This window comes from Arachis hypogaea, chromosome 18 (assembly GCF_003086295.3).
Source record: "Arachis hypogaea cultivar Tifrunner chromosome 18, arahy.Tifrunner.gnm2.J5K5, whole genome shotgun sequence".
Lineage (NCBI taxonomy): Eukaryota > Viridiplantae > Streptophyta > Magnoliopsida > Fabales > Fabaceae > Arachis > Arachis hypogaea.
In genome coordinates, this window is record NC_092053.1 from 107347141 (window position 1) to 107363333 (window position 16193).

Consider the following 16193-nt stretch of genomic DNA (forward strand, 5'->3'; position numbering starts at 1 on the left):
GGTATTAAGCAGGTTTTTAGTAGAATCAGAGTATGAGTTATACCTGGGTGCTCCAGTGTATTTATAGTAGTGTGGGCTGACCTTTCTAATAAGATAAGTTAGTTATCTTATCTTATCTTATCTTATCTTGAGTGAAGTCAGCTTATCTTCAAGGGAACCGCCTTTATCTCTATAGGCTTGGATTGCCTTTGGATTTGGGTCGTGTTCCTCTATTTGGGCCCTTTGTTGGGCTTTCCTGTCGATTTGGCCAACCTCTTTGAGAAGAGGTCGGATAGCCTGACCTGAAGAGGTCGGTCGCTTTGTCAATGAACATCTCGGGTCGGATAGCTCGACCCAGGGTGTGAACAGTTACCAACTAATGAACGATCACAATTTCGTGCACCAAGTTTTTGGCGCCGTTGCCGGGGATTATTCGAGTTTGGACAACTGACGGTTCATCTTGTTGCTCAGATTAGGTAATTTTATTTTAATTTTAAGATTTTTATTTTTTATTTTTTATTATTTTTATTTTTAAAGAAAAAAAATATTTTCAAAAAAATAAATTATTCTATGTTCTTCAGAATTTTTAAGAATGAATTCTAGAGCTTTAGATGATGCTTTTATCATCACACGAGCCAGTTGATTCCCATCAATTTGGCTGTTGTATGTAATGTCCTGCTGAAGCTTGTTCTGCCCTGTCTAATCTTTTTAGACTGAAGCTTTAAACTAACATTGAATGATTCCTGGAATTCTTATTAAAAATTTTGAAATCCTTATTTTTCTTTTTCCAAATTAATTTTCGAAAAATACAAAAAAAAATATTTAATAAAATCATAAAACCAAAAATAATTTAAGGTTTCTTATTTGAGTCTAGTGTTAGTTTTTAAGTTTGGTGTCAATTGCATATTTTAATTTTTCCCTAAATTTTCGAAAAATACATGCATCATGTGTTCATCATAATCTTCAAGTTGTTCTTGATGATTTTTCTTGATTGATCTTTGCATTTTCTTGTTGTGCATCTTTTCTTGTTTTTCATATGCATTTTCAATTTGTTAGTGTCTAAAGTTTGAAAATTTTTAAGTTTGGTGTCTTGCATGTTTTTATTTTCCTAAAAATTTTCAAAAATATGTTCTTGATGTTCATCATGATCTTCAAAGTGTTCTTGGTGTTCATCTTGACATTCATAGTGTTCTTGCATGCATCATTTGTTTTGATCCAAAATTTTCATGCATTGAGTCTTTTTTATGTTTTTCTCTCTCATCATTAAAATTCAAAAATAAAAAAAATTATCTTTCCCTTTTTCTTCTCATCAAATTCGAAAATTTTGAGTTGACTTTTTCAAAAATTTTTAAAATCTAGTGTTTCTCATGAGTCCAATCAAATTTTCAATTTAAAAATCCTATCTTTTCAAAACTTTTTCAAAAATTAAATCTTTTTCATTTTTTTTTCATAATTTCGAAATTTTTAAAATTTATTTTCAAAATCTTTTTCTTATTTCTATTTCAAATTTTTGAAATTAATGCTACAATTAATGTGATTGATTCAAAAATTTTAAGTTTGTTACTTGCCTATTAAGAAAGGTTCAATCTTTAAAGTTTAAAATCATATCTTTTTGTTTCTTGTTAATCAAGTAATCAACTTTAATTTTCAAAATCAAATCTTTTTTATTTCCTTTTCAAATCTCTTTCAAAATAAATTTCAATCACATCTTTTTCAAAATCAATTTCAAATTCTTTTCTAACTTCTTTTCTAACCTCTTATCTTTTCAAATTGATTTTCAAATCTTTTTCAAATTAATCCTATCTTTTTGTTTGATTCTTATCTTTTTCAAAACTACCTAACTAATTTTCTATCTCTTATTTTCAAAAATCCCTCCCCTCTTTTTCAAAATTTCTTTTTAATTAACTATTTGTTTTAAATTTTAATTTGATTCAATTTTATTTTCCTTTCTTAATTTTTGAATTTTAACTAATAAATAAAATAAAAACAAAAATATTTTCCTTTTCTTTTTAATTATTTTCGAATTTTTTTCTTCTCCTTTTTCTATTCTTCTCTTCTTCTACTCACATAAAGGAATATCTATACTGTGACATAGAGGATTCCTATTCTTTTCTGTTCTCTTCTTTTTCATATGAGCAGGAACAAGGATAAGAACATTCTTGTTGAAGCTGATCCTGAACCTGAAAGGACTCTGAAGAGGAAGCTAAGGGAAGCTAAAGCACAACTCTCTGGAGAAAATCTGACAGAAATTTTCGAAAAAAAAGGAGATATGGCCGAAAATAATAACAATGCAAGGAAGATGCTTGGTGACTTTACTGCACCAAATTCCAACTTACATGGAAGAAACATCTCAATCCCTGCCATTGGAGCAAACAATTTTGAGCTAAAGCCTCAATTAGTTTCTCTGATGCAACAGAATTGCAAGTTTCATAGACTTCCATCAGAAGATCCTTTTCAGTTCTTAACTGAATTCTTGCAGATCTGTGATACTGTTAAGACCAATGGGGTTGATCCCGAGGTCTACAGGCTTATGCTTTTCCCGTTTGCTGTAAGAGACAGAGCTAGAATATGGTTGGACTCTCAACCTAAAAGATAGCCTGAACTCTTGGGATAAGCTGGTCACGGCTTTCTTAGCCAAGTTCTTTCCTCCTCAAAAGCTTAGCAAGCTTAGAGTGGATGTTCAAACCTTCAAACAGAAAGAAGGTGAATCCCTCTATGAAGCTTGGGAGAGATATAAGCAACTGACCAAAAAGTGTCCTTCTGACATGCTTTCAGAATGGACCATCCTGGATATATTCTATGATGGTCTGTCTGAATTATCTAAGATGTCATTGAACCATTCTGCAGGTGGATCCATTCACCTAAAGAAAATGCCTGCAGAAGCTCAGGAACTCATTGACATGGTTGCAAATAACCAGTTCATCTACACTTCTGAAAGGAATCCTGTGAGTAATGGGACGCCTCAGAAGAAGAGAGTTCTTGAAATTAATACTCTGAATGCCATATTGGCTCAGAACAAAATATTGACTCAGCAAGTCAATATGATTTCTCAGAGTCTGAATGGATTGCAAGCTGCATCCAACAGTACTAAAGAAGCATCTTCTGAAGAAGAAGCTTATGATCCTGAGAACCCTGCAACAGCAGAGGTGAATTACATGGGTGAAGCCTATGGAAACACCTATAATCCCTCATGGAGAAATCATCCAAATTTCTCATGGAAGGATCAACAAAAGCCTCAACAAGGCTTTAATAATGATGGAAGCAACAGGTTTAGCAATAGCAAGCCTTTTCCATCATCCACTTAGTAACAGACAGAGAATTCTGAGCAGAATCCATCTAGCTTAGCAAATATAGTCTCTAATCTATTTAAGGCCACTCTAAGTTTCATGAATGAAACAATGTTCTCCATTAGAAATTTGGAGGCACAAGTGGGCCAGCTGAGTAAAAGAGTCACTGAAACTCCTCCCAGTACTCTCCCAAGCAATACAGAAGAGAATCCAAAAAGAGAGTGCAAGGCCATTACCTTACTTGGTGTGGCCGAACCCAAAGAGGAGGAGGAGGACATGAATCCTAGTGAGGAAGAACTCCTGGGATGTCCAGTGACCAATAAGGAGTTTTTCTTTGAGGAACTAAAGGAATCTGAGGCTCATCTAGAGACCATAGAGATTCCATTGAACCTCCTTATGCCATTCATGAGCTCTGATGAATATTCTTCCTCTGAAGAGAATAAAGATATCACTGAAGAGCAAGTTGCTAAATATCTAGGAGCAATCATGAAGCTAAATGCCAAGTTATTTGGTAATGAGACTTGGGAAGATGAACCCTCATTGCTCCTCAATGAACTAAGTGATCTGGTTCAACTGAAATTACCTCAGAAGAAACAGGATCCTGGAAAGTTCTTCATACCTTGTACCATAGGCACCATGACCTTCGAGAAGGCTCTGTGTGACCTTGGGTCAGGGATAAACCTCATGCCACTCTCTGTAATAGAGAAACTGGGAATCTTTGAGGTACAGGCTGCCAAATTCTCATTAGAGATGGCAGACAAATCCATGAAAAAGGCTTATGGACAAGTAGAGGATGTGCTAGTAAAGGTCAAAGGCCTTTACATCCCTGCTGATTTCATAATCCTAGACACTTGGAAGGATGAGGATGAATCCATCATCCTTGGAAGACCCTTCCTAGTCACAGCAAAAGCTGTGATTGATGTGGACAGAGGAGAGTTGGTCCTTCAACTGAATGAGGACAACCTTGTATTTAACACTCAAGGATCTCCTTCTGTAACCATGGAGAAGAAGCATGAAAAGCTTCTCTCACTGCAGAGTCAACCAAAGCCCCCCACAGTCAAACTTTAAGTTTGGTGTTGGGAGGCCACAACCAAACTCTAAGTTTGGTGTTGAACCCCCACATTCAAACTCTAAGTTTGGTGTTGGAAGGTTCCAACAATGCTCTAAACATCTGTGAGGCTCCATGAGAGCTCACTGTCAAGCTATTGACATTAAAGAAGCGCTTGTTGGGAGGCAACCCAATGTTTTTTAATAATATCTATTTATTTTCCATTGCTATTTTATGTTTTTTTTAGGTTGATGATCATGTGAAGTCACAAAAACAACTAGAAAATCAAAAACAGAATGAAAAACAGCATTAAAAATAGCACACCTTGGACGAAGAACACTCTAGCATTAAACGCCAGAAACAAGCATCTGTCTGGCGTTTAACGCCAGAAACAAGCATCAGCCTGGCGTTAAACGCCAGAAACAGGCTACATTTGGGCGTTTAACGCCAAAAACAGGCAGCAGTCTGGCGTTAAACGCCAGTATTGCATACAAAGCGGGTTTTGCACGCCTAATTGAAGCAGGGATGCTAAGTCCTTGACCCCTCTGGATCTGTGGACCCCATAGGATCTCCACCTACCCTAACTCTCTCTCTCACACCTTTTTATAACACTCCTCCCCAAATACCCTCCACCAATCACCTCAATCACTCTTCCTCATCACCTCTTCACCACTCACATCCATCCTCTCTTCCCCAAAAACCCCACCTACCTACAAATTCAAATTCATTTCCCCCCCCAAACCCAACCCTAATGGTCGAACCTTATACACCCCCTACTCCTATATAAACCCCTCTTTTCTTTCTCATTTTCACACAACACAACCCTTTCTTCTTCCCCTTGGCTGAATACACACCTCTCTCCCTCTCCTCCATTCTTCTTCTTCTTCTCCTTCTTTCTTTCTTCTTTTGCACGGGGACGAGCATACATTTTAAGTTTGGTGTGGTAAAATCATTGCTTTTTATTTTTTCATAACCATTAATGGCACCTAAGGCCAGAGAAACCTCAAGAAAGAGGAAAGGGAAGGCAATTGCTTCCACCTCTGAGTCATGGGAGATGGAGAGATTCATCTCAAAGGTCCATCAAGACCACTTCTATGAAGTTGTGGCCAAGAAGAAAGTGATCCTTGAGGTTTCTTTCAAGCTCAAAAAGAATGAGTATCCGGAGATCCGACATGAGATCCGAAGAAGAGGTTGGGAAGTTCTCACCAACCCCATTCAACAAGTCGGGATCTTAATGGTTCAAGAGTTCTATGCAAACACATGGATCACTAGGAACCATGATCAAAGTGTGAACCCGAATCCAAAGAATTGGCTTACCATGGTTCGGGAGAAATACTTAGATTTCAGTCCGGAAAACGTAAGGTTGGCATTCAACTTGCCAATGATGCAAGAAAACGCACGCCCCTACACTAGAACGGTCAACTTTGATCAAAGGTTGGACCAAGTCCTCATGGACATATGTGTGGAAGGAGCTCAATGGAAAGTTGACTCAAGAGGACAAGCCCATCACTAAGAAAAGGATGGAGCAAACAAGAGAGCCCACTCATGGACCTCAACAAGAGCATGAGGAAGTTCCTCATCATGAAATCCCTGAGATGCCTCAGGGGATGCACTTCCCTCCACAGAACTATTGGGAGCAAATCAACACCTCCCTAGGAGAATTAAGCTCCAACATGGGACAACTAAGGATGGAGCACCAAGAGCACTCCATCATCCTCCATGAGATTAGAGAAGATCAAAGAGCTATGAGGGAGGAGCAACAAAGACAAGGAAGAGACATAGAGGAGCTCAAGAGCACCATTGGTTCTTCAAGAAGAGGAAGACGCCACCCTCACTAAGGTGGACCCGTTCCTTAATCTCCTTGTTCTTATTTTCCTGTTTTTCATTTACCATGCTTTATGTTTATGTTTGTGTCTTATTACATGATCATTAGTATTTAAGTGTCTATGTCTTAAAGCTATGAATGTCCTATGAATCCATCACCTTTCTTAAATGAAAAATATTTTAATTACAAAAGAACAAGAAGTACATGATTTCAAATTCATCCTTGAAATTAGTTTAATTATTTTGATGTGGTGACAATACTTTTTGTTTTCTGAATGAATGCTTGAACAGTGCATATGTCTTTTGAATTTGTTGTTTATGAATGTTAAATATGTTGGCTCTTGAAAGAATAATGAAAAGGAAAAATGTTATTGATAATCTGAAAAATCATAAAATTGATTCTTGAAGCAAGAAAAAGCAGTGAATACAAAAGCTTGTAGAAAAAAAAAAGAAAAGAAAAATGGCGAAAAAAAAGAAAGAAAAAGAAAAAGCAAGCAGAAAAAGCCAAAAGCTCTTTAAACCAAAAGGCAAGAGCAAAAAGCCAATAGCCCTTAAAACCAAAAGGCAAGGGTAAAAAGGATCCAAGGCTTTGGGCATCAGTGGATAGGAGGGCCCAAAGGAATAAAATCCTGGCCTAAGCGGCTAAACCAAGCTGTCCCTAACCATGTGCTTGTGGTGTGAAGGTGTCAAGTGAAAACTTGAGACTGAGCGGTTAAAGTCGAGGTCCAAAGCAAAAAGAAGAGTGTCATTAAGAACCCTGGACACCTCTAATTGGGGACTTTAGCAAAGCTGAGTCACAATCTGAAAAGGTTCACCCAGTTATGTGTCTGTGGCATTTATGTATCCGGTGGTAATACTGGAAAATAAAGTGCTTAGGGCCACGGCCAAGACTTATAAAGTAGATGTGTTCAAGAATCAACATACTGAACTAGGAGAATCCATAACACTATCTGAATTCTGAGTTCCTATAGATGCCAATCATTCTTAACTTCAAGGGATAAAGTGAGATGCCAAAACTGTTCAGAGGCAAAAAGCTACTAGTCCCGCTCATCTAATTGGAGCTAAGTTTCATTGATAGTTTGAAATTTATAGTATATTCTCTTCTTTTTATCCTATTTGATTTTCAGTTGCTTGGGGACAAGCAACAATTTAAGTTTGGTGTTGTGATGAGCGAATAATTTATACGCTTTTTGGCATTGTTTTTACATAGTTTTTAGTATGATTTAGTTAGTTTTTAGTATATTTTTATTAGTTTTTTTATAAAAATCACATTTCTGGACTTTACTATGAGTTTGTGTGTTTTTCTGTGATTTTAGGTAATTTCTGGTTGAAATTGAGGGACTTGAGCAAAAATCTGATTCAGAGGCTGAAGAAGGACTGCAGATGCTGTTGGATGACCTCCCTGCATTCGAAGTGGATTTTCTGGAGCTACAGGAGTTCAAATGGTGCAATCTCAATTGCGTTGGAAAGTAGACATCCAGGGCTTTCCAGAAATATATAATAGTCTATACTTTGCCTGAGTTTAGACAACACAAACTGGCGTTCAACACCAGCTCTCTGCCCTATTCTGGAGTCAAACGCCAGAAACAGGTGCTTGGGGAACAAGCAACTTTCAATATCATTGCAGAGTATCATACAAGTTTTTGGAAGGGTTAAGCATCATCACCCAATGAAATGAAAGAGGAATGCTAAGACCAACAATGATGATGATGAGGAGTAAAGCAAGTAAACTCCAAAAGGTTGTATTGTTAAGTGATTATTTTGCATCACTGCTATGATTGAAAGTGAGATTATACCCCTATCTATCTTTCTGTCTAATATAGTTTCTCTATAATTCAATAATTAAGATGCTTGATCATTCATAACCCTATACTCTCCAAACTTGTATGCACTCAATGTCTCAAAAAACCATCACATGATAGTTCTTTGAAAAGAAGGATTAAAGAATTAAACAGTTTTGAGGCAAGCAAAAGATTAGGAGAAGTGGTGGTTCTAGTTGTATGATTATACATTGAGGTTGCATGCTTGTGAAAACTTGCATGGGAGCTCATAGGCAGGACATAGAGTTCAAAGAAGTATTGTGGAGATTCTCAAACATTTATTGATCCAAGAAGCAGCAAACAAAAGAAAATGAAGATAATACAAAAACAAAAGAACAAGGCCCAAGGTTCTGAACATGGCCCAAGGATTCGAACCTGGGAACTCCAAGGAGAACAAGGGAGGAGCGCCACTTTTGGTGCAAATAAAATGAGCCAAGATGGCTCTCCCAAGGTTCGAACCAAGGAGCTTCATGAAAGGCAAGGAGCGAGTGCTCCACTCTTCCAAGAAAATTAGCATCCATTTGCTTCCACCAGGATTTGAACCTGGGAGATTGAAGTCCAAAGCAAGGCGCTACAAATGGGGAGCTCAGTTGGTTTTCCCAACTGAGCACTAATCTTCCCCCATCCTCCACACTTTGGCGCAACAAGAAGCACACCAAGGAGCTTGTCACGCGCACCTTGACACGGCCAGGAGCTAGGATGCACGCTTGACACACCCAAGGCAAGACATAGAGCTCAGTTCAAAATTCCAACTGAGCTCTAGTGTAACGCAACACAGACAAGGCTGGACGTGCACCAAATTGGGCAACACAAAAGCACATTGGGCGCTCAGTTTGGTATTTGAACTGAGCCATCCCCTGGGAGGTGCATCTTGGGCCAAAAATCCATTAAAAATCCAAATTAATTCATTTCTTCACCAAATTTTAGAGCCCACCCAAATTCTTAGATCTAAATTAGGAAGTGTATAAATAAGTGTTAGTTTGATTTAGAGAAGGACTTTTTACCTTTTGTTTCTTGGAGAATTTTCATTTTTGTAATTTTGAGCTTTTTACTTTGAATTTGGATCTTAGAGAATTGGGAAGGAGAATTGATCTCTCTTCTTTCTTGTTCTTGCTTGAGCACTCTTTACTTCTTGTCTTGGATCTTGGGTGGAGAATTGAAGAAATTCTGTTTCAATCTCACCTTGAGATCTCTTGTTTAATCTTTCTGCATAATTCAAATTCTGTTTACTGCCTTCACTTTCTTTTCTTCTGCAATTTACTTTTCCATTTTCATTTTGCAATTGTTCTTGTTGGATCAAGGAAGGATTTGAGATCTAGACTTGTTTTCTAGTCTCTTCCACTCCTGAGATCTTCAACATTCTTTTAATTGCTGCAATTAAGCATCAGTCATTTTCAGTTTTTAATTCTTCAAGCATTTTTATTTTTCTGTTTGAGATCTACTTCAATTCAATTCACTATTTACTCTTCTGTTTGTTGCAATTTACTTCTGTTTGTTTAGATTCTGTATTCTCAACTCCCAATCCCTTTTATAATTCAAGCAATTTACATTTCTTGCACTTTAAGATTCAGTTATTTACATTTCTTGCAATCTAAGTTTCTGCAATTTAATTTACTTGTTCTTTAAGATTCAGCACTTTTATTTTCTGTTCTCTTTAATTTACTGCAATTCTTCCCTCTCCCTTTATAATTCATGCAATTTAGTTTTTGCCAATTACAAACCACTCAAACCAATACTTGATTTGCTTGACTAAACCAACCACTAAACTAAAATTGGTCAATCCTTCAATTCCTGTGGGATCGACCTCACTCATGTGAGTTATTATTACTTGATGCGACCCGGTACACTTGCCGGTGAGTTTTGTGTTGGATCATTTTTCACACATCAGTAATTTGGTCATAGTTTAAACTTGTACTATCTCTTTTAAAAAGGATGCTGCCATTGTTTTTAAGAAAGTGCAGAAAAAAATAGCAGGGGCAGTAAATTTGTTAAATTCACTAAAAATCTAATTTTCATCCATCGCCTTTCAAAATTTATGACCTTAAACAAGACTCTTCAAAAATTTCCCAACAAATCAAGCTCCAGATCATTACCATACCACATGAAAAAAGTTATGAGGTTAGAAACACAGCCTTGCCTTTTAGAATTCTGTTTTCAAAATCCAGCTAGCAACTCACACTTTTTACAACATATCTAATTGGTTAAAAAGAGTTCTGACACAAAATTTAAATTGAAGATTTTGGACACACAGGTAGCGTTTGTTTTGAGGTACTGAGACAGAGATTGGGAGACTGAGACTCAGTATCATGTTTGTTGGTTCAGAGACTGGTACTAAAATTTCTGTCTCTGTCCCCAAAATTTCAGTATTTCAGTACCTGCAAAAAGTGGGGACACAGGAGACTAAAATTTTTACAGATGGATACTGAAACTTTAATAACATTTTATACCTAAAATACCTTCATTTCAATTAATTAATTCCAATTTTACCCTTTGTACAAATTAAATTAGAATTTCATTCTTGTTTCAATTTCTGTCTCCCACTTTGCACCAAACAGAATACTGAGATTTATTTCAATCTCTGTCTCTTAGTCTCTGTCTCTCAGTCTCAGTCTTTCCGTCTCTGTCTCTCCACCAAACGCTACCACAAGGATTGGAATTGCCGTTGGTTCCAGCTCAAACACTCATAAAAAATGTAAATTAAGTGGGTTGAAGTTGGTGCTTCTGCGGTATAGAAACAGAATTTTCTGCAGAAACCATCAATCTTTAAAATTTCATTTCTCCCAAACCACTCATCAATAAATTTTGAAATTTTTATGAGACTCTCATAACACATTAAAGTTTCATGAAAAAATAATTTCATTCAAAATTATGACCGGGACTGCTCCCAGAAACTGATTTATTTCATTGTCATTTATGCAGAAATTCCGCCTTGGAATTTTTCAACAAGCTTACATACCATAACCCACATTTAAACTTATAACCCTTCCAAAATCACATTATTAACCTTTCTTCAATTATTTAGAGTTTCTTTCACAGCCAACATAACCCAACAACCAAATTCAACAATTTTCACAATTTCAAGTACTTAATCATAATCAAACTTTCACTTTACTGCACTATGTCATACATAACAATTCATATACACTAATAATTACTCAAACACATAATAAAACTATGTTCATCATCAATCAAGTATAAGATAATTCAATAATCAGCAGACACATCCACAAGAATAACAATCTAACTATTCTATCCCTTACTTGGTGGTGTCGAAAATCGAAGGGCTTTGTTCTTAAGCTCACTTGCTCGGCTACAACACCTCCTTAAGCTAGGTGGTTCGGTGGTTCAAAGAGGTTAGGGAAATGCCCTTGAGCTAGTGAAGAGTTCTAAAACAGCAAGGATTGATAGAGGAAGGTGGGGACTATATTGCTTCAAGCTCCTATGGAAGTCGAAAGGGTTGGAGAAGGTTGCATGCCCACCGTGCTCTCTGTTGGGGTTGCTCTTGGTCTTCTCCCTTTCCCCCTTCTTTGAATAAGATTATTTATTTTATGAGCAATTGAATAAAGAAAACGATGAGATAGGTGTAAGCTTATATATATGTTTTGTGGCTCATGTAGGAGGATAGGGTAACACCTGTACTCAGCACTAATGACTAAGCATGTACTAGCTATTAACCAAGTGGTGTAACTAGGGTTTGAGAGTGATGTCTGTGGGGATTAAAGAAAGGAGAAGGTAGGTTTATTTTCTTTTCATTCTTAGTCATGGTTAAACATTAATAGGTTTAAGTGAACTAATGGTTTGGGATTAATTTAAGGTTTTATGGAAGGATAGTTAAAGCCTTAAATTGACATTAACATATAGCAAGGGCATTTTGGTTTGACAATAAAAATTATGATCATGTACTAATTTATTGACGATGTATCTAGGGTTGTTTTTTTACTAATTCATCACCTAATGAATTTAGTAAATTAACAAGATGTGGCTAATTTGAAAGAAAAATTAACTATAGCGGTAATTATTTAATTACCAAGATTCGTCACTCGGGAGCACAAAAAAAAGTTTTAGTGCTACGTGTTTTAATTTTAATTCATTATTTATGCTATATATATATATATATATATATATATATATATATATATATGCGCATTAGCGAACGTTATAAAGAATGAAGAATCACAGACTTAGTGGGCCAGGGTGATTACATCTGTGGTTTGTGATTTTGGTTCTTGATATTGATTCTGGAGGTTGAGAGGAGTGCGAAGAGGAGGAGTATGAGTGTATATGGATGTGAGTATGAGATTGAGGCCTGGCAGGAGGAGGGTTACGAGGAGGACAAATGGTTCCTGTGCCTTTGCAAGTTGCAACTTTCTCTCTCATCATGAAAGAAAATAAAAAGAAGGGTAGAAGAAAGAGAGTGTGATGCAGTGAAGTAATGAAGAATATAGGAAGTTATCAAATAAAAAACTACTTTAAATACTCAAAGTTTCTTTGAAAACCGCAATAAGAAATGAATAAATCTTTTATTCAAAGGATTTTGAAATTTAAAAATAATACAGACAGATTTGAAAAGACACATCAAAAAGATTTTGAAAAGTAACTAACTGATTTGACTTAAAAGATAACAAAATAAAATACTCCCTTTTTTTTATGTTGATGATCAACACAAATAAGAGGCTCACTTCATAAAACAACATATCTTTCTCTAGGGCCCAATGGTGGTGTTAAGGAAACATACAAGGGCACCTTATATTTGGTTCATGTTCAGATTCATAGTAATTCTTAACTTATTATCTGAATTTCATGGAACCTAGAGGGAGTCATCATCCACCCAGTTTTGTCTCCCTACAACCTGAGAGACAAAAACAACCAGAAAACCATTTTAAGCATTTTCAAATTAAAGAAACAGCATCAACCATTCTTAGAGCAGTTCTCAGTTTATAGAATCTATCCTCACACAGAGGTTTAGTGAAGATATTAGCTAATTGATCCTCCAAATTTACAAATTGAATATCAATTGTTCCCTTTTGCACATGTTCTCTTATAGAATGAAACCTGACTTTCGATGTACTTAGTTCTTGAGTATAAAACTAGATTTTTAGAAATATTTATGACACTCAATTTGTCACAAAATAAAAGGATATTATTGTTTTACAATTCGTAATCGGCAAGTTGAGTTTTGAGCCAAATTAACTGAGGACAACAAGAGGAGGCTGAGATATATTCGGCCTCATCTGTTGACAAAGCAACAATAGCTTACTTTTTGCTCGACCAAACGTCCAAGGATTGTCCAAAAAAGCAACAAATCCCAGAAGTGCTTCTTCTATCCACACGATTACTCGTAAAATCTGCGTTACAATACCCAACTACATAGAATTCATCAGTTAGGATACCATAGACCAAGATCAGATGTGCCTTTGATGTATCTAATAATTCATTTTACAGCTGAAAGATGTGATTATTTAGGGTGAGATTGAAACCTAGAACATACACCCATGCTTTTAATAATGTCCGATCTAGAGGATGTTAGATACATGAGAGATCCGATCATTCCTCTATACCGTGTTTCATCAACATCTTTCCCATTTTCATCCTTGTTAAGTTTGGTATTTAGATGCATTGGAGTACTCATTGGTTTGGAGTTTTCTAAACCGAATTTCTTCACTAACTCCTTGGCATATTTACCTTGGTGTATAAAAATTCTATTAGGAGTTTGTTTGATTTGGAGTCCAAGGAAGAAAGCGTCATACTCATATCAAACTCACTAGTCATTAATTTTCCAAATTCTTCACACAAGGTTACATTTGCCAATCAAAACACAATGTTATCCACATAAACTTGGACAAGTATGAAATAATCATTAGATTCTTTAATGAAAAGAGTAGTATCCATAGTGTCCCTTTGAAAGCCATTTTGTAACAAGAAAGAACTAAGCATCTCATACCAAGCTCTTGGAGCTTGTCTCAAGTCATAAAGAGTTTTTGAAAGTTTAAAAACATGGTTTAGAAACTCTTTATTTTCAAAACTGAGGGGTTGAGCTACGTATACTTCTCTATCAATAAAGCTATTTAAAAAAGCACACTTAACATTCATTTGAAAGAGTTTAAATCCTTTATGGGCAACATAGGTAAGCAATAATCTAATTGCCTCTATTCTAGCCACCGGAGCCAATGACTCATCAAAGTCAATGCCCTCTTCTTGATCATACTCTTGGGCTACTAATCTAGCTTTATTTCTAGCCACACTACCATCATCACCTAATTTGTTTCTAAAGATCTATTTGGTGTCGGTTACCTTCTTACCATTTGAGTAAGGCACTAGAGTCCAAATGTAAATCTCGAGTAATTAGTAAATAATTAACTAATAAATTAATTATTATTTAAAAAAATTAGAAAATTAAATTTTATAGTTTCAAGAAATAGAAATAATTAAAATATAAATTTTAACACTAATTTTAAAGATTTTGGCCCAAAATTAGGCCAACAGATTAAACCGATCGAACCAGGCCAAGAGGGCCCATGCCCATTCACATAACCCATATATATAGCATGCGAACAACCTTCTCCTCCCCCAAAAATTCATGAAACACGCTGAACTTATGGAAGAGGTGGGAAGCAAACCTAAACCCTTGTCCAATTTTAAATCTACGTAACTTTCAATCTGGAGCTCCGATTGACGAGCCGTTAGCGGCCATGCGTTCATCTCAGAATTCTCTATAAAACCCACATATCAATTTGGTAAGTGAATCACATTTTCTTACCCAATTCTTTCCTTTTCAGTTCGTGATTTTTGATTTTGGTAATTGAGAGATTTTGTGATTTTGATAGTTTAGGGGTATTCTAGTAGTGGATAATCACCAGATTTTGTTCATTTGACTCGTGGGTAACGGTAAGGAAACCTAGCCCTTATGAATAGGTGATTTAGTGAGCTCAGTGTTGACTATTGTGATATTATATGAATTAGATAGTGTATCTTGTTGAATTGGAGTTAAATTGGTGGATATTAGAAGCTTGGAATTGAATCCTGGGAGCTGAAAATTCAATTGGTGAGGAGTTGGAGTTTTGGAGCTTGAGGAATTATGGATAATTGACGTGTTCTGAGCATTAGGGAGGAATCGGCCAATGTATGTGATGTACCACTATTTCGTGGTACATCTTGTGCTTAATTGAGTGAATTTTATTCATTATTCTCACACTTATTCATAGAATTCACATGTTTTATATTTTTCTTCCTAATTTTGTGCTATGATTGAAAACATGCTTTTTTGTCCTTAAATTTGCTAATTTTAATCCTCTCTTATTACCATTCGATGCCGTGATATATTTGTTAAGTGCTTTCAGGGTTTATAGCGCAGGAATGGCTTAGAGGATGGAAAGGAAGCATGCAAAAGTGGAAGGAATACAAGAAATTGAAGGAACTGCTAAGCTGTCAAGTCTGACCTCTTCGTACTAAATTGATCATAACTTGAGCTACAGAGGTTCAAATGAGGCGGTTCCAGTTGCGTTGAAAAGCTAGCATCCGGGGCTTCAAAATGATATGCAATTTACCATAGTTGCCATGCAGTTAGGTGATGCGCACGTGTGAATCACGCGTACACGTGACCTTGCGAAAGTTCAACGACGCGTACGCGTGGGCGATGCGTACGCGTGACAGAGCCACGTGCTAGACGTATCAAAAATCGCTGGGGGTGATTTCTGGGTTGTTTTTGGTCCAGTTTCAAGCCCAAAAAACACATATTAGAGGCTGCAGAGTGGGGGAATTACATGGATGGATTGATACAACTTTCATTCACACAATTTTAGGTTTTAGATGTAGTTTTCTAGAGAGAGAGGCTCTCTCCTCTCTCTAGATTTTAGGATTCTTAGGTTTAGCTATTTTCAATTTTAGATTTCTATTTTATTTCTATTTAGTTTCTTTTCTACTTCAATTGTTCTAGCATTCTAGTTTATTTATTTCTCTTGTTGATTTGTTTATTTCCCCAATTTAGTTTATGAATTCTCATGTTAGATTTGATTTTCTATTTAATGCAATTTAAGGTATTTCATATTTATGATAGCTTTCTTCAATTTATGTTATTGATACTTGCAAATGGTTGTTTTGGATTTTATCATCTTTTATTAGTTTCTATGTTTTTATGTTATGCCTCCCAAGTGTTTGAGAAAATGCTTGGTTGGATTTTAGTGTAGATTTCTCTCCTCTTGGCCTTGGTTGAGTAATTGGAGACTCTTGAGTTATCAA

General features: G+C 36.1%; 1 non-coding gene across 1 annotated transcript; it reads right to left on the reverse strand.

The window, feature by feature from the left end:
- Nucleotides 1-2642: 2642 nt before the first annotated feature.
- Nucleotides 2643-2750, reverse strand: LOC112773565 (small nucleolar RNA R71). The gene has a single exon (XR_003188110.1). It is a non-coding gene; the product is annotated as a small nucleolar RNA R71 (small nucleolar RNA).
- Between the last annotated feature and the right edge of the window lie 13443 nt (nt 2751-16193).